The sequence below is a fragment of the Pan troglodytes genome, chromosome 3 (genome assembly GCF_028858775.2).
Source record: "Pan troglodytes isolate AG18354 chromosome 3, NHGRI_mPanTro3-v2.0_pri, whole genome shotgun sequence".
Taxonomy (NCBI): Eukaryota; Metazoa; Chordata; class Mammalia; order Primates; family Hominidae; genus Pan; species Pan troglodytes.
The window spans coordinates 115628250-115647134 of record NC_072401.2 but is presented as its reverse complement, the minus strand read 5'-3'; the positions used below and the strand labels follow the sequence as shown (position 1 = coordinate 115647134).

The 18885-nt window shown below is 39.4% G+C and overlaps 1 long non-coding RNA gene across 1 annotated transcript in view; it reads right to left on the bottom strand.

The window, feature by feature from the left end:
* Window positions 1-18525, bottom strand: part of LOC134809909 (uncharacterized) — a 351074-nt gene extending 332549 nt beyond the window's left edge. The window contains exon 1 of the long non-coding RNA XR_010156675.1: window positions 17884-18525. This is a non-coding gene — a long non-coding RNA (uncharacterized LOC134809909). The remainder of the gene's footprint in view (window positions 1-17883) is intronic.
* Window positions 18526-18885: the final 360 nt, after the last annotated feature.

The window sequence follows — 18885 nt, the reverse complement described above, 5'->3', positions numbered from 1 at the left end:
GTTTCTACGTCTGCTGTTTGTGCCTAAATTTCCAGAGATTTTAATTGGGTTTTTTAATCAATTAAAATGTAATTGGTTTATTTTTATCAATTATTATTCTTTTACTGGGGACAGGTCCATAGGATTCCTAATACCACTGTTCAGGAAATAAAACTGTGCTAAAAGTTCCATTTAAAAAAAGAATTTTAGGTATGTATGTATTTATTATTTAATAAATAGGCTCTCACTATGTCACACAGGCTGGTCTCAATCTCCTGGGTTCTAGTGATCCACCAGCCTCAGTCTCCCAAAGCATTGGGATTACAGGCATGAGCCACCACACTGAGCAAAAAGGATTTTAGAAATTAAAAAAAAAAAGCAACATTTATTTATTTATTTATTTATTATTTTTATTTTTTAATTTTTAATTTTTTTTGAGATGGAGTCTTGCTCTGTTGCCCAGGCTGGAATGCAGTGGCACAATCTCGGCTCACTGCAACCTCCACCTCCGGGGTTCAACCAATTCTCCTGCCTTACCCTCTCGAGTAGCTGGGACTACAGGTGCATGCCACCACACTGGGCTAACTTTTTTGTATTTGGTTTAGTAGAGACAGTGTTTCACCGTGTTAGCCAGGATGGTCTCAATTTCCTGACCTCGTGATCCACCCGCCTCAGCCTCCCAAAGTGCTGGGATTACAGGCGTGACCCACCATGCCCAGCTGCAACATTTATTTTTAATATGGCCATTCTACCTGTTATATTTGAATCACAGAATGTTAGAAAGAACTTTCTGAAATCATTAATTACAATTCTTCATTTTACAAATAGGGGAGATATCTATTCCTTTTGAATAGATAAAAGATTTTGCTAAGCATTGCAACTCACTGCCAGAGCCAGTAAGGGCTCCTGTGCCACTTGACTTATGTTTTTAATGTCAACTTAGGAAAGAAGTCTTTATATAACAAGGGCCCTAGGAGGCACTTGTTATATATCCAGGCAGGAGTGACAAACATTATCATTGCTTTATTCCCTTGTGTTTCATACCTTCATCTTGTGCAGCAAGATTCTGTTTTCTTCACATATAATGTTATGTGCTATGATGAGAGGAAAGCAAGGTGTTCAGGATAAGGATGAGAATGGATAGGAGAGGGGATGGGCCATTGTTGCTGTATTAGCAGCACTGGCATCTTCATTGGCAGCATATCTGATATTTTTCAAAGGGCTGTTTTTGAGAGACAATGTTTGGTAAGCCCGTCCTACTAAGAACATAAAGGAAATGATCTTAAAAATAAATTTCAGTTATCTGAAATATTTGCTCTCATTACTTTTTCTGTCATCCAAATTAATTTTGTGTTTTCAACATGTCTGGTGTACTGAAAATCTTTTTGGATCCACAAAAGATATCTTGGTTTGACTAATAGTCTAAGAATAATTTTAAAAAGTACTGGCAAGATTGATATGCTAGGGATTTAAATACACCTGTCACTGAAATTAAATTGCTGGCTATAGATAAATATACTAAAAAACATTCACCAGATTTCCAAGTATTTTACCAACCCACTTTTAACAGTCTCACATCTACCCTCTCCCACTGTTGCCCATGGGCTAAAAGAACACAGGCATATGACTGCAGGTGAAAAAAGCTACAAAACCTTCCCATTCTCCAATTCTCTGCCTTTCTCAGCCAGATAAAATGCCCAGTTGGCTGACTTTGAGGTCAAATTGCAAACCTCTTTATGTAAAATATCCCTTTTAGCCTAGCAGTTTTAATATGTTATTTTTTTTTCAGTTTTGAGTTGCTGCTAAGTCTTGATTTACTTGATTCTTGATGTAGTTTTTGAAAAGACATAATCAAAAAGCCACTAAAATGTCACATCAAAGAGGTAGGATGGGATAAGATAAAATAACAATAAAATGCATCTAAAGAAAATGCATTATTTGAAAGAAGGAAGACAGAAAATAGGAAATAAAAAAGGATATAAATATAAAAAGGGAGAACATGAGTAAGAACAAAGTAGACAATAGGTATGATAAAAACTATGAATGAGAAAAATAAAATTTAAAATAAAATAAATAATAAGCGAATAAAATAATGGGAAAGATTTAAACCTTATAATTAAACAGTTTTAACTGCTAATTTCATATTTCCCTGTGCAATTATTTCTACTCTCATTAGCCATCATTGTTGATGTTATTTTTTTATTTGTTTTAGGTTGGAACACAAAGACTTGCAGGATTGAGTAACACCTCATGCCTTTTGGATAACTTTGTGTTATCATTCCAAACTTCAAAATAATATCCATTGCACATTCACTATTAGTCAAGCAAAGCTTTCATAGGAAAATTATGTAGTTAATTCAGTATTAACTCAGATGTTAAAACACATAAGAAGGAATTTTCTTAAATATTCCGATCAGATTAACCGCCTATTTCTCCCACCACCAATTCTAAAGTATGCCAAGGCATGGATCTGTTATTGAATCAAAGGAACATCTTTAAGAGGTAAAGGGTAAATATTAATAAAATCTGGATAGAAGCCTGAGAGACTCAGCTGTCTTGGAGCATGATCTTTCTGAAGTTTCTTTTGGCTTCTAAGAGAATTCTCCTACAGGATTTTCAAGAATAACTGTGCCACTGCTGTGTCTTCTATATTAAGGCATCTCTGGATATGTGAGTTGCCACTGAACTATTCCCAAAGACTGTCCTGTTGACAGGTCAGCAGAATGTGGTTATTGGGTTTTCCTGCCTGTGACAGATTGGGAGACACAAATTAGAAAGCAGGGAACAACAGCTCAAAGCACACACACTTGCTCATGAATAAGGGATGGCTGATCATCAACAAGGAGAGAATACTCTCCCAGAAAGTAAAAATGGCTCAAAATTTTGTTTAAGTGTAGAACCCTGGATGCAGTGAAACATAGGTAATGATAGATAGATAGACAGATAGATACACAGATAGATACACAGATACATAGATAGATAACAATTACCTCCAGAAATGTCTCTGTACCACACACAGTATATTAAGGAAGCTGGTTCATAAAGTTCATCCATGGAGTAACTGTTTTATCAACTCTAAACCCTGCTGTATCACCTCCTGCACTATTACCTATAGCTTTAATACTTTCCAAATTCTAAACTAGAAGGTTTGGTTTGGTTCATCCTAAACTTGCATAATGGGGACTTGAGAAGCCAACCTTTCTCTCTCCATTCTCACCTTCCACTGGGGGTTTATGTTCCTCAATGGTGACTGGCCTGGCCATGTGTTCAGTGCTCCAGATCCTCTGAGATCTGCCTCATTCTCCAGTTTTCCCTGGTGTTTGATCCTTTCTGGTGGCTCAATCCCTACTCTTTCTAGTCAGAACTACCTTGTGTCACAGTCTTCTTTACCTGGATTTCAGACTCCTCTGTCTGTCATTGCAGGCTGCTCACTGTGGCTCTTCACTGACCCCCACAGGCTCTTTGCCCCTTCTTCCCTCTCTGCCTGGGGACAGCCACACTCATTCTTCTGCCAGGGCTCTGTCTGATGTCAGGCCTCTGGTTGTCTCATCCTGCCTCTGCCCAAGCCAGGATGATAATACTCTGAGACCACTGGAAAGAGCTCAAGGTCAATCAATTTGCTCAGTTTTAGAAGATAAAGATGATAGAAAACATTTACATAAACTGTCATTAATAAATATTACAGAAAACATGAGGTCAATGAATTTCCAGATGTCTATAAAAGCAGCTCATGTACAAAACCTCATTTTTGAAACAGCAGATACAAGTAAATGCACATATTTGTCATTTTTCCATTTGGCACAAATATACTTAAGATGAGCATTTTAAGATAAACTCAGTGCTAGGTGCTGGGGGACATGAATGTCAATCTAGCCCAATCTCTTCTCAGGGTCTGTGGGAGGAGAGTTGTTTCTGCTTATGGAAATGGAAAGAATATTACCAGAAGCAAAAGTCTCAGTGTGCACATTAGAAAAATAATATCTCTTACATCCAACTCAACATCAGTGTGAAATACGGAGAGGTTACACCTCTAAGTTAAGATAGACCAGATCCTTTTCCACATGAAATACTTTCGCTCTTCAGTGTGGGCTTAAAGACAAGGTCTTTCAGGTGAAGGCTGGTAAACATTCAGGTCATCCTGCCACTTTTGGCTATGCCCTTAGGCTGTACCAAAGTTTAAAGGATTTGTCAAAACCTCATTGGCAGCTGCACCCCTGTGACTGCCTAAATAGGTCTGTGCTCTGCATAGCAGCCTAATGCAAGTTCCAAGCACCTTTATATTATTAGAGCCATTTGCCTTGTCAGGAAAGCAGCAGCAGACAAAAGACCCTGTGATCCTGTTCCTTTTCCATCTCTCTTCATTTTACTGTGCAAAATAGTAGACTTCAGTCCCCAGTGCTCATGTGTTATGATGACATATTGAGAGGAAAATTTATTACAAAGCCACTCATAGGCAGAATATAGGGAAATTTCCCCCATATTTTGAAGAAAGTGCATCAAAGAAGAGGTTTTTTTCTGTATCAATTTTCTTTATTTTATTGCTACATTCTCATGATTGGAGGGCCACCAGCAAATCTCTCTTTTGTTCAGAGGCAGCATTCTGCCTGAGAAAATGGAGGTGTGAGATCCACATCATATAACCAAGGCAACCAATTAATCAAAAATATTCTGACACGAAAATAAAGTGAACTATTTTGTGCCATTAATCATAGAACAAATATAAATAAAACCAGAGTCCATTGTCAGTAATTCTTGTATTGACATAAAAGAGAAAAACAAGTGAATTAAATAACTTAAACTCATCATAAATGCAGTAATATAGCAAATACCATCTATGCCTCATAAGTAAATTTTGACAAATTTGCAAGCACTATTTTGAGCTGCTTCTAAAGTATATAATTTTCTGTATTTTTAACACACTTTCTGGTGTGCCATGACACAATAATAAGATGCGTAAACATCAGATAGATACAGAGCATGGAATAACACCAAACTGCTATGTCCTCTACTGGTGAGACATATAGTCATCAATCAATTGACTGGTGATCAACAAGTGATAGATTTGGTATGTACCTGATGCCAGGCACTGAACCACTTATACCATGACCCAACAGGAATAGTGCTACCAGCTAGGCAGAATTTTGCCTCTATTAGAAATAGGATTTCTGTGCCCATGGCTGCTTGACATGTCTGCCATCACCAGGTAGATTTTTAATTCTATCCAGGTTGTGTATATCCTATGAAGACAAACATCAATTCCATCAAGCAAGAAGAACTATTTTAGCTGGAAGATAAGGTTTATTCATTGGCCCAGCATGAGTAGTAGATTTTTTCGAGTTTGCATTATGACTTATGCATTAAAAATGATTGGCATTCATGGTCTTAAATTAAAATGAATTAATATACACAAAATTGTCTCATACACTCTAAAGCTTTGCAGATTAAAAACATTTATATCTTCTTAATGGTGGTTTTTATAGGAAAGACAATATAAAAGAAATGGGCTATGGTCATTATTGATAGTCATTCAATCATTACATTACCAACAGTCAGTTATATAGTAGCCTAATAAAAATAACAAGCTTATGGGTCCCGCTTGGAAAAGAAGACCCGCTAGCTGTCTTACATCTGCGAAGGTACATAGATTTAACTCCAGGAGGCTGTGGAGTAACCTTGGAAGACAGGTATTAATGGCAGAGCCATTTGGCCATTAAGAAATAAGAAATACACTTTTATTTTTATTGTTTATTTTAGTTAGGAAAAAGTTTGATTTAATTTGATTGTCTGGATATTCAAATCTTTGATGAAGCAGTTTAGCCAATGTTTTCACTAATATAATTTCTAATCTGCCATCTATATATTTATTTAGATATGTTTATTCTAAAAAATATACATAATGTTGTTTATATATAGTTTTTTAAATACATGAAGTTTATTGTGGCGTAGACTTCATTCTATTTCCATCTGTTTACTCCAAACAACACTACAATAAACATTCTTGTACCTTTCTCAGTGTATATCTTCAAGAGTTTCGGGGCTTTGTTTAAAATAAAGATACAACTGCAATATATCTACATAAAAAACCTCACTAAGACACTGCTAAGTAACTCTTCTGAATTTCCTCACTAGTTATTATGTCACCAGCGGTGAATAGTCTTTCTTGCCAACATTCTTGCCAGTACTTGATATTATCCAATTTTACAATTTTTGTCAAATCTGGTTGTTGAAAATTGGTGTCTACTGCTGCTATTGTACATTACAGCTTATTCTTGCTTTTTTTAAAATTTACTCCGTTGCTCTTTTTCTTCTTGATATGAACATTTAGTTAATTTATGTTTTCAATCATTTTTGATACCTAAAAATTATGAAATCTATCAACTTTTTATAAATGCTACATTAACTCTATTTCACACATTTTGACATACGAAGTTTTTGTGGGGAGGAGGGTACCCATCACTTCAAGCATTTATCCTTTCTTTGTGTTAACAAACATCCAATTATACTCTTATAGTTGTCTTTAAATGCACAATAAATTGTTGAATGTAGTCACCGTGTTGTACTTTCAAACACTAGATCTTCTTCATTCCATTTATATTTTTGTACCCATTAATCATCCCACTTCTCCCCACCTTCACAACCCTTCCAAGCCTCTGGTAACTATCCTTCTGCTCTGTATCTCCATAAATTCAATTGTTTTAATTTTTGGCTCCTGCAATTAAGTGAGAACATGCAAAGTTTGTCTTCCTGTGCCTAGCTTATTTCTTTTAACATAATGTCCTCCAGTTCCATCCATGTTGTTGCAAATGACAGGATCTCATTCTTTCTTTTGGCTGAATCGTATTCCACTGTATATATGTACCATATTTTCATTATCCATTCAAATCTTGGCTATTGTGAATACTGCTGCAATAAACATGGTATTGCAGATATCTCTTTGATATACTGGTTTTCTTTGAGTATATGTAGCAGTGGGATTACTGGCTCATATGGTAGCTCTATTGTTGGTTTTTTGATGAACCTCCAAAGAATTCTCCATAGTGGTTGTGCTAATTTACGTTCCCTTCAACAATGTATGAGCATTCTCTTTTCTCCACATTCTTGCCAGGATTCATTATTGCCTATCTTTTGGATGAAAGCCATTTTAACTGGGGTGAGATGACATCTCATTGTAGTTTTTATTTGCATTTCTCCGATGATCAATTGTGTTGAGCAACTTTTCATATACCTGTTTGCCATTCACATTGACATACTAAGAGTTTTTTTTTTTTTTTTTTTTTTTGAGACGGAGTCTCGCTGTGTCGCCCAGGCTGGAGTACAGTGGTGCGGTCTCAGCTGACTGCAAGCTCCACCTCCCAGGTTCAAGCGATTCTCCTGCCTCAGTCTCCCGAATAGCTGGGACTACAGGCGCCCGCCACCACGCCCGGCTAATTTTTGTATTTTTAGTGGAGATGGGGTTTCACCGTGTTAGCCAGGATGGTCTCGATCTCCTGACCTCATGATCCGCCCGCTTCGGCCTCCCAAAGTGCTCGGATTACAGGCGTGAGCCACCGCGCCCAGCCCGACATACTAAGTTTTTATAGCTATCCATTTGTTACCCATTCTAGTTAGGGAATCTAACCTATGTGATAGTAATCTTAGAAATTATTGGGGCTTTTGGGAGAACTAGTACATTATCAATATTTGAGACTATTCTGTGTGTGTTTTAAAAGAATATGAAGTCTGTATTTGTTGTAAAGATATATTTGTATATAGGTGTATATATGCTCAGAAGTTTACTGACCTTGCTATTCAATTTTATGTACTTCTACATATATCAAATTTGTTTAATCTATTAACCTCTGAGTGAGGCCTCTAAAAATTTCTAACTCATATTTATTACATACCCCTTCTAAAATGAGAATCAGTATGGTTAGTTGCATCACAGCTAGAGAGCAGCACAAAGAGCAGAAGGTCCAGAATTTAAAAGCTAAGCTTATACTTGACAATATTTTTCATATTAATGTAAATTCTTCCTAAATATTTTAAAATATTTCTTATGAAACATACTTAAGGATCTCTTTAACTGCCCCTTTGGGAAGATGGGGAGATGGCTATTGCTAGCTATTCTGTTTTGACTACCACTATTTAATAAATGAATTTTAAATGTATTATTTAATTAAGAAGTACTCTCTGTGCAGACCCACTTACTAAAAAATAAAGTAATACCTTTATTTTTAAAACATTATTGATATGGTTTAATAAGAAAGAGTTTAAAAATAGATTATACATTAAAGTATGTCTTTATATTCATTTCTTCTTTGCATTTTTCGACCAATTCCCTATAAATTATGGCCACTTCATGGTAAAGAAACCTTAATTAAAATACCAAGTGCAAAGGAAGGACAGGATTTGGATGACATATGTGAATGCAAATGAAAAGTACTCTATAGGGAAAGTGAGACTTCATTGAAGGTGACATGCTTATGGAAAAAAAGATGTGCTGAGCAAGCACCTTAGCTGAACAAGCAACTTGGGGCAGTGCCATAAGCTGCAGGCATTTTAGTAAAAAACACATTAAAAACGTAATTGGGAAAGGCTTGGTTAATCAGACCCCAAACAGAATCAATCTTTAGAACTACAAAGTTAGAGGAAAACAAAATGACAATCAATAAGAAATGGTGATAATGCAAAATCAACAATAAATATACACATAAGAAGAGGCGTACCTTGTTTTAACATTTGGGTAAATAACATTATAAAAGTCTCCTTTTAAGTTAAATGTATACAGACATAAATTTATCCATTTCACATTTAGATAGAGGCTTGTGTGCTCCTTCAAGTGTGTGTATACAAGAGAAACAGATATGTAACCACAATCTAAACTGTCTTAAGTACAAATTGGTGTTCTGTAGCACTCAGATTTTGTAAGATATTCTAATGGAATCTCAGTCTTCTCTACCACAGAAATAGGAATGTGGAGGGGAAAAAAAACAACAGTCCAAGAAGCCTTCCAGAAGAAAAATTTCTATCCTCATTAGATTTTTTCTCCAGGCTAATTAAATCTTGTTACAATCAAAGCAAAAACAAAAAAGAAACCATTATTGTTTTCAAAAGTAAGATGGAACATATGTGAATCCAAAAAAAAAAAAAAAAAAAAAACCGTGATAGGGTGAAGATTCAAAAAAAGAAGAGCTTTTCCCTTCAGTTTCCTTAAATAGTACCTAGTTTAGAGGTAAATACTCTCAATTTCTCTCCATTTTGGAAAATGATCAAGTCACAAATGTAATTTACATAACCATAGGCCTTGTCAAACACAGACCACTTGAGGAAATCGAGGCTCTTACTGTAATTCCTGGCTGACAGTTTAGCCTCTTTATATTTCCTTTCTCAGACATTGGTGGATTTGAACAGCGCTTATATAAAAGGCAAATTCCAAAGGTGACCATGCCTAAGGTGACCAAGCACGTGGTTGAATAGCTGTAACTGAGGTAGCTCAAGAATAAATTATTTCTCCAAAAGCTAGAGTAGCATAACATTCCCATAATCTAACTGTGTCCTCACTCTCTCAAATACAAGATTATCTAAGCCATCTATTCTAACAATTTACTCATTCAACAAATATTTATTGAGCCTCTACTGTATTCAGGCACTGTAATAGATTGTAGGGATAGAGCAGTTTTTTAAAAGTACAAAATCAAAGCCCTCATGGAAGATATATTCTAGTGGGAGATAGACAATAAATGAGAAAAATGAGAAAAATGTGTAGCATATTAAGAGGTGATAATTGTTGAAGAAAAATATAAAGCAAAGAACAGGAACAGAGAATGGTGTGGTGGCAGAAATTTAATTTTAAAAATTATAATAATAAGGATATAAAATATAGTTGGTGAAGCCAAAAAAATTAAGAAATAAAGCAAGATAAGTGAAAGAATAAATATGGCTAAAGAATGAGCTAGTGCGTTAAGAGACTGGATTATGAAATTCTCTCATAAAATGGTAGTAAAGGATAAAATGGAAATATAATTAAGACATAGATAGAACAAATGTGGATATGTCTATATTTGCATAGTAAAAGTCCCAGAGGAGGAAAAAATCAAAATGAGAAGCAGAAAATATTTGAAAAATAATAAAGATAAACTTTCCTCAAACAGAAAGGAGTCATAATTTAACCAATTTTCACTACCTTCACTGCTGCTATCCTAATCAAAGCCATCACCTTTGTCCTAAATACCTGTAATAGCCTCCTAGTAGCTTCCACTCTTGCTCTCTTGCAGTCTAGTCTCATCAAAGTAGCCAGAGGAAACTTTTACAATTGTAAATCACACAACATATGATTCTTCTCTCAAAACTCTGCAATGGCCATTCTGATTAAAAGTCAAAATTCTTATATGCAACTAGAGTCTAGATCTTGGTTTCTAATACCATTCTCCTAGCAAAACATAGGGCCCTTGGGAGAAATGGCTGATTCTAGGACTGGGACATGAAATAAACAAGATGGGCTTGCAGCATCTTCTAGTGCCAAAAAGAATGGAAATATGCAAAATAAACACAACAATGGGTGTATGTCAAAGCAACATTGAAGCCAATTGAAAGAGCTTTTAAAGGCCAAATTTAGAACATTATGAGCACAAAATATATATTAGTATTGTAGTATAACCTAAAGTTTAAAAATGATCCATGAGTTCATATTGATGCAAATAAATGTTTAAATAAATAAATACATGAGGAAGAATAAATCAGTCACTCATGCCGAATTCCAAATAATTCAGGCCCATGTTTGAGTCTGAAATTCTACCACTTATGTCAGATGATGAAGTTCTGCTCTGCCTGCCCAAATTTATGGTTTGGTGGATCAGATAACACTCAGTTCATGATGAACAGATCATGTTACATGGTAACTTGGTGGCCCATGGTTAACTAGTAAAGTCCAGTAGCAGGCCAAGAGCTGTTTCTCAAAAGACGAGTAGCTATACACAGAAGATGGCAGATCTTTGCTCCAAAATCCTAAGGGCTTGCATTACAATTCACACATACAGGCCTCCCAATACAACACCTATAGAGCAAAAGTCAAATGCTGACAAGCACCAAGGGCAAGGTGAGTATAGCAAATGTGATGGGCAGCAGAGTCAAAGCAGCAATTAAAATAGTTCAACAGGATGCTCTAAACAGCATTCCTGTCAGCAATTAACACTTCCAGCACCGATAGATCTGCTGGATCATATGGTCCAAGTGGCAGAGCAGCTTGCACAGCAACCTGAATCTGTTGCAGAGCCTTCTTTTTTCCTAACCCCCACTCAAAACTAGCAGCTTTTTGAGTCACTCAATAAATCGGCTGGGGTAACATACCCAGATAAGGAGTACATGGCCTGTAAAATCTAGAAGCCCTCTAAGCATTGTACCACTTTTTCTGGTTGTAGGAGGAGCCAAATTCAATAACTTTTTTTAGAAGGGGTATCTCTACCTGCTCCACATCACTGGACCTCCAGAAATTTCACTGAAGTAGAAGGCCCCTGATCTTGGTTGAATATGTTTCTTACTCTATCTTCAAAAATGTCTTACCAATGAGTCTAAAATGGTTGCCACTTCTTACTCACTAGGTCCAATTAGCATAATGTCATCAATATAACATATCATTGTGTTATCTGGTGGAAGAGAAGGCAATCAAAATCCCTGCAAACTAAATTATGATGTAAGGCAGAAGAGTTGACATAATCCTGAGGTAGGATGGTGAATGAATGCTACTGGCCTTGCCAGTTGCTGCAAACTGATTCTGAAAGTCTCTACGGACTGAGATGGAGAAAAAGGCATTTGCCAGATTAATAGCTGCATATGAGGTACCAGGAGAAGTGCTCATTTGTTCAAGCAATAAAACTACATCTGGTACAGCAGCTTCAATTTGAGTCACTACCTGGTTAAGCTTACAATAATCCATTAGCATTCTCCAAGATCCATATGTCTGTTCTGCAGGCCAAATAGGCAACTTACATGGAAATGTGGTTGAACTACCACCTTTTGCATCTTTCAAGTTGTTGATAGTGGCACTAATCTCTGCAATCCCTCTAGGAGTATAGTATTGTCTGTGGTTTACTATTTTCCTATGTAGAGGCAGTTCTAGTGGCTTCCATTTGGCCTTTCCCACCAAAATAGCCTTTATTTCACATGTCAGTGAGCCAGTGTGGGTATTCCTCCAGCTGCTGAACCTATCTATTCCAATTATGCATTCTAGAACCAGAGAAATAACCAAAGGATGGGTTTAGTGACCCACTAGGTTACTATAAGACAGACCTGATCTAAAACTCCATTGAGCACCTGACCTTCAAAAGCCCCCACTGTAACTGGTAGACCACACTAATGTCTTGGGTCTCTGAAATTAGTGTCAGTTCAGATCCAGTAGTTCCCAAAAGGTCTGATAATTTTCTTTTCCTCAGTACACAATTACTCCAGTAAAAGACTGTAGGTCCTTCTGTGGAAGTCTGGGAGAAAGATTAACAGTAAAAGTTTTGGGGGTGGGGTCCTTCTTCAAGAAGCCTCAGATTCCAGTTCATTCAAGTTGTTCTGGGTCTTTAAACTGGCTCAAGTCTGGAAATTCATTGAGGATCTGTGACTCTCAACTCTAATTTTTTGACTCAGGTTAGACTCATGGTCACTTAACTAGGAATTTGCTGCTTCTACAGATCAAGTAAGGATTTGGTAGGCTTCCTATTTAAATTCTAGGAATAACATGATTAACTAGCCAACATCATACACAGTTCTGTGTAAGTTGAACTATATTGATTGCTGCTTTGACTCTGCTGTTCATTACATTAACACACTGCCTTTGCAGGTTGAGTTTCAGCACTTGACCCTTGCTACCCCAGAATAGTTACCCCCAATGCATTTAGATACCCCAGATCAGTACCTGCAATTCCCTCTGTAAGCTATGGCCTACAGAAAAGAGCAATCACAGAGCTCTTTAAGGATTTCAGGCTCCCCTTACAAATTTATTTCCCACGGTATTAATGAAAGGTATGTCTTCTAGACCCTTTCAGGCTGGGTGAGTATGTTTAAAATCACGAATCCATTCTGACATTTTAATCTTTTAAAGGTTTTGAATCCCTTTTTCTACATTATAACAGGGCAGATTCAGCATTTCCAACCCACTCACTGTGGGCCACCTTTTGGTCCCCAACCAAACAAATAAATTGTTGAAGTCCTTTTTAACTACCTGAACTGCAACATTAAATCCAGAACTGTTGCTTAATTAGCCCAGTTCAGCCTGATGCAACTTTTTGTTTCTTCCACCATTGTCTCACACTACTGACATCCATTTTCACACAGGTTTCCCAGATTTCTGTCTGTATAAATCTTAAAACTCAAGTAGATCTTTTGGGATGTAATGTACTTCCTCATGGGTCACACTTTGTACCCCACTTTTAGGGACCTTCTGGGACTTGTGTGTAGTTACAGGTCTAAAAGCACATGGGGTAATGGGGGTGGGTACTGGGGAGACTTAGTGTTATTTTGTAAGGCTATTCAAGGGATGCCATGATAGTGAGACAGCCAGGTTGGAGGGGCTCCATGGAAAAACTCCAACCAGCCTGCGCACTGGGGTGGAGCCACAGAAGTTCATGTCCTTTTCGGCAGGGAGGAGTCAGGCCCCTCCTCTTCCTCTGAGGAACCTGGGAATTAAATGGTGGGTGGGAAGCACTCTAGGGGAGGGACTCCAGCCTTGCGAGAGTCTGTTTCCCCCTTTTCTTCCTTTACACCAGTTAAAACCCTGTCTTACTCCAAAAACCACATGATTATCTCAATAGATGCAGAAAAGGCCTTTGACAAAATTCAACAACCCTTCATGCTAAAAACTCTCAATAAATTAGGTATTGATGGGACATATCTCAAAATAATAAGAGCTATCTATGACAAACCCACAGCCAATATCATACTCAATGGGCAAAAACTGGAAACATTCCCTTTGAAAACTGGCACAAGACAGGGATGCCCTCTCTCACCACTCCTATTCAACATAGTGTTGGAAGTTCTGGCCAGGGCAATTAGGCAGGAGAAGGAAATAAAGGGTATTCAATTAGAAAAAGAGGAAGTCAAATTGTCCCTGTTTGCAGACGACATGATTGTATATCTAGAAAACCCCATTGTCTCAGCCCAAAATCTCCTTAATCTGATAAGCAACTTCAGCAAAGTCTCAGGATACAAAATCAACGTACAAAAATCACAAGCATTCTTATACACCAATAACAGACAAACAGAGAACCAAATCATGAGTGAACTCCCATTCACAATTGCTTCAAAGAGAATAAAATACTTAGGAATCCGACTTACAAGGGACGTGAAGGACCTCTTCAAGGAGAACTACAAACTACTGCTCAATGAAATAAAAGAGGATACAAACAAATGGAAGAACAGTCCATGCTCATGGGTAGGAAGAATCAATATCATGAAAATGGCCATACTGCCCAAGGTAATTTATAGATTCAATGCCATCCCCATCAAGCCACTAATGACTTTCTTCACAGAATTGGAAAAAACTACTTTAAAGTTCATATGGAACCAAAAAAGAACCCACATCCCCAAGTCAATCCTAAGCCAAAAGAACAAAGCTGGAGGCATCATGCTACCTGACTTCAAACTATACTACAAGGCTACTGTAACCAAAACAGCATGGTACTGGTACCAAAACAGAGATATAGATAAGAACAGAGCCCTCAGAAATAACGCCACATATCTACAACTATCTGATCTTTGACAAACCTGAGAAAAACAAGCAATGGGGAAAGGATTCCCTATTTAATAAATGGTGCTGGGAAAACTGGCTAGCCATATGTAGAAAGCTGAAACTGGATCCCTTCCTTACACTTTATACCAAAATTAATTCATGATGGATTAAAGACTTAAATGTTAGACCTAAAACCATAAAAACCCTGGAAGAAAACCTAGGCATTACCATTCAGGACATAGGCATGGGCAAGGACTTCATGTCTAAAACACCAAAAGCAATGGCAACAAAAGCCAAAATTGACAAATGGGATCTAATTAAACTAAAGAGCTTCTGCACAGCAAAAGAAACTACCATCAGAGTGAACAGGCAACCTACAAAATGGGAGAAAATTTTCACAACCTACTCATCTGACAAAGGGCTAATATCCAGAATCTACAATGAACTCAAACAAATTTACAAGAAAAAAACAAACAATCCCATCAAAAAGTGGGCAAAGGATACGAACAGACCATGGAATACTATGCAGCCATAAAAAATGATGAGTTCATATCTTTTGTAGGGACATGGATGAAATTGGAAACCATCATTCTCAGTAAACTATCGCAAGAACAAAAAACCAAACACCGCATATTCTCACTCATAGGTGGGAATTGAACAATGAGATCACATGGACACAGGAAGGGGAATATCATACTCTGGGGACTGTGGTGGGGAGGGGGGAGGGGGGAGGGATAGCATTGGGAGATATACCTAATGCTAGATGACGAGTTAGTGGGTGCAGCGCACCAGCATGGCACATGTATACATATGTAACTAACCTGCACAATGTGCACATGTACCCTAAAACTTAAAGTATAATAAAAAAATAAAAATAAAAAAAAAACAGACACTTCTCAAAAGAAGACATTTATGCAGGCAAAAGACACATGAAAAAATGCTCATCATCACTGGACATCAGAGAAATGCAAATCAAAACCACAATGAGATACCATCTCACACCAGTTAGAATGGCAATCATTAAAAAGTCAGGAAACAACAGGTGCTGGAGAGGATGTGGAGAAATAGGAACACTTTTACACTGTTGGTGGGACTGTAAACTAGTTCAACCATTGTGGAAGTCAGTGTGGCGATTCCTCAGGGATCTAGAACCAGAAATACCATTTGACCCAGCCATCCCATTACTGGGTATCTACCCAAAGGACTATAAATCATGCTGCTATAAAGACACACGCACACATATGTTTATTGCGGCACTATTCACAATAGCAAAGACTTGGAACCAAGCCAAATGTCCAACAATGATAGACTGGATTAAGAAAATGTGGCACATATACACCATGGAATACTATGCAGCCATAAAAAATGATGAGTTCATGTCCTTTGTAGGGACATGGATGAAATTGGAAATCATCATTCTCAGTAAACTATCGCAAGGACAAAAAACCAAACACCACATGTTCTCACTCATAGATGGGAATTGAACAATGAGAACACATGGACACAGGAAGGGGAACATCACACTCTGGGGACTGTTGTGGGGTCGGGCGAGAGGGGAGGGATAGCATTAGGAGATATACCTAATGCTAAATGATGAGTTAATGGGTGCAGCACGCCAGCATGGCACATGTATACACATGTTACTAACCTGCACATTGTGCACATGTACCCTAAAACTTAAAGTATAATAATAATAATAATTTTAAAACTCAAAATAAATAAATAAATAAATAAATAAAACCCTGTCTTACTCACCATTCAAATTGTCTGTGAGCCTAAATTTTCATGTCTGTGGGACGGACAAGGACCCCATATTTAGCTGAACTAAGGAAAAGTTCAGCAACATTTTTTCTGTGCAATGTGGGGGCTCAAGAAATGGTGAATGAAATGGAGACTCAAAACCTCTCTTTGTCACTTCTAAGCCTTTTCATCCTGGGATTCCTAAGGGTACGGGAAACTATGCCCCCACCCCCTGTTGCTCCCAGGGGTCAGGAACCAACCCGATCTTTCGATAGCCCTGAGAGGTGACAGTGTGCTGGCAGCCGTCGCAGCCCTGGCTCGCTCTGGGCGCCTCCTTGGCCTTGGCGCCCACTCTGGCCATGCTAGAGGAGCCCTTCAGCCCACCGCTGCACTGTGGGAGCCCCTTTCTGGGCTGGCCAAGGCCTGAGCTGGCTCCCTCAGCTTGCGAGGAGGTGTGGAGGGAGAGGCGTGCGCGGGAACCGGGGCTGCGCGCAGAGCTTGCGGGCCAGTGCGAGTTCCAGTGGGTGTGAGTTCAGGTGGGTGTGGGCTCCACGGGCCCCACACTCGGAGCGGCCGGCCGGCCCACCAGCCCCAGGCAGTGAGGGGCTTAGCACCTGGGCCAGCAGCTGCTGTGCTCGACTTCTCTCCGGGCCTTAGCTGCCTCCCCACAGGGCAGGGCTCGGGACCTGCAGCCCACCATGCCTGAGCCTCCCCCACACCCTGCCGTGGGCTCCTGTGCGGCGGCCGGAGCCTCCCTGACGAGCACTGCCCCCTGCTCCAGGGTGCCCAGTCCCATTGACCACCCAAGGGGTGAGGAGTGCGGGCACATGGCACGGGACTGGCAGGCAGCTCCACCTGCCGCCCCAGTGCAGGATCCACTGGGTGAAGCCAGCTGGCCTCCTGAGTCTGGTGGGGACTTGGAGAATCTTTATGTCTAGCTAAGGGATTGTAAATACACCAATCAGCACTCTGCATCTAGCTCAAGGTTTGTAAACACACCAATCAGCACCCTGTGTCTAGCTCAGGGTTTGTGAATGCACCAATAGACACTCTGTATCTAGCTAATCTAGTGGAGACATGGAGAACTTTTGTGTCTAACTCAGGGATTGTAAATGCACCAACCAGCACCCTGTCAAAACATTCCAATCAGCTCTCTGTAAAACAGACCAATCGGCTCTCTGTAAAATGGACCAGTGAGCAGGATGTGGGTGGGGCCAGATAAGAGAATAAAAGCAGGCTGCCGGAGCAAGCAGTGGCAACCTGCTCCGGTCCCCTTCCACACTGTGGAAGCTTTGTTCTTTTGCTCTTTGCAATAAATCTTGCTGCTGCTCACTCTTTGGGTCCACACTGCTTTTATGAGCTGTAACACTCACCGTGAAGGTCTGCAGCTTCACTCCGGAAGCCAGTGAGACCACGAACCCACCAGGAGGAACGAACAACTCCAGACGCACAGCCTTAAGAGCTGTAACACTCACCGCGAAGGTCTGCAGCTTCACTCCTGAGCCAGCAAGATCACGAACCCACCGGAAGGAAGAAACTCCAAACACATCCGAACATCAGAAGGAAGAAGCTCCGGACACGCCGCCTTTAAGAACTGTAACACTCACCGCGAGGGTCCGCGGCTTCATGTTTGAAGTCAGTGAGACCAAGAACCCACCAATTCCGGACACAGTCCTTTGCTTCCTTTTTCAAGAGGGTCCAGTAAGCAGCGGCTCCCCACCGCCCTCCCCTCCCTGCTGGGCTGGGACGCATGGCCCAAGTTGCCCTGAGTAGCTGACTGGCAGTTTCTGCCTCGTGCCCATGGAGTGTCTTCCTCTTCGCTCCAGGGAGGCCAGCTCTGACCCACAGGAATTAAATTTATCTCCCTGTTGGAGGAAGCACTTGCATAAGAATAAGAAGTTCTTCCCCAGGTATTTTTAAACTTTTTTCTTTCCTCTTCTCAACTCCAACAGCAGTTAACTTATTCTCTTTAAAGGTTTAATTGTGAAAAAGGATTTGTGGGGCTAACCTTCGGCTGTGGCCAATTTGGTGCGCTTTGCATTTCTGTTTGGTTTGTGCTGCAAACCTCCATCTTGTTTTACATCCTGGGGGCATGGCCAGTAACCGCTTGGGAGCTTGGGAAAACTTTATTTAGCAATCCTGCCTTAGGGTTAAGCCCTCTCTGGTTGAATATCTGCAGGTTTTCCTAGCCTGTCTCTTAAAGGGACCCAACCAGCAACTGGGTTTTCTTCTGCTTGTTTGTGTGTATACTGTGTGTGATGTCTGTAAGAAGAGTTCTAATTAATTTGGCCTAAAGAAAGACAAGTGCAGCTGGGCATAGTGGCACATGCCTGTAATCCTAGCACATTGGGAGGCCAAGGAGGGCGGATTGCCTGAGTTCAAGAGTTCAAGACCAGCCTGGGCAACATGGTGAAACCCCATCTCTACTAAAATACATAAAATTAGCTGGGCATGGTGGCATGCACCTGTAGTCACAG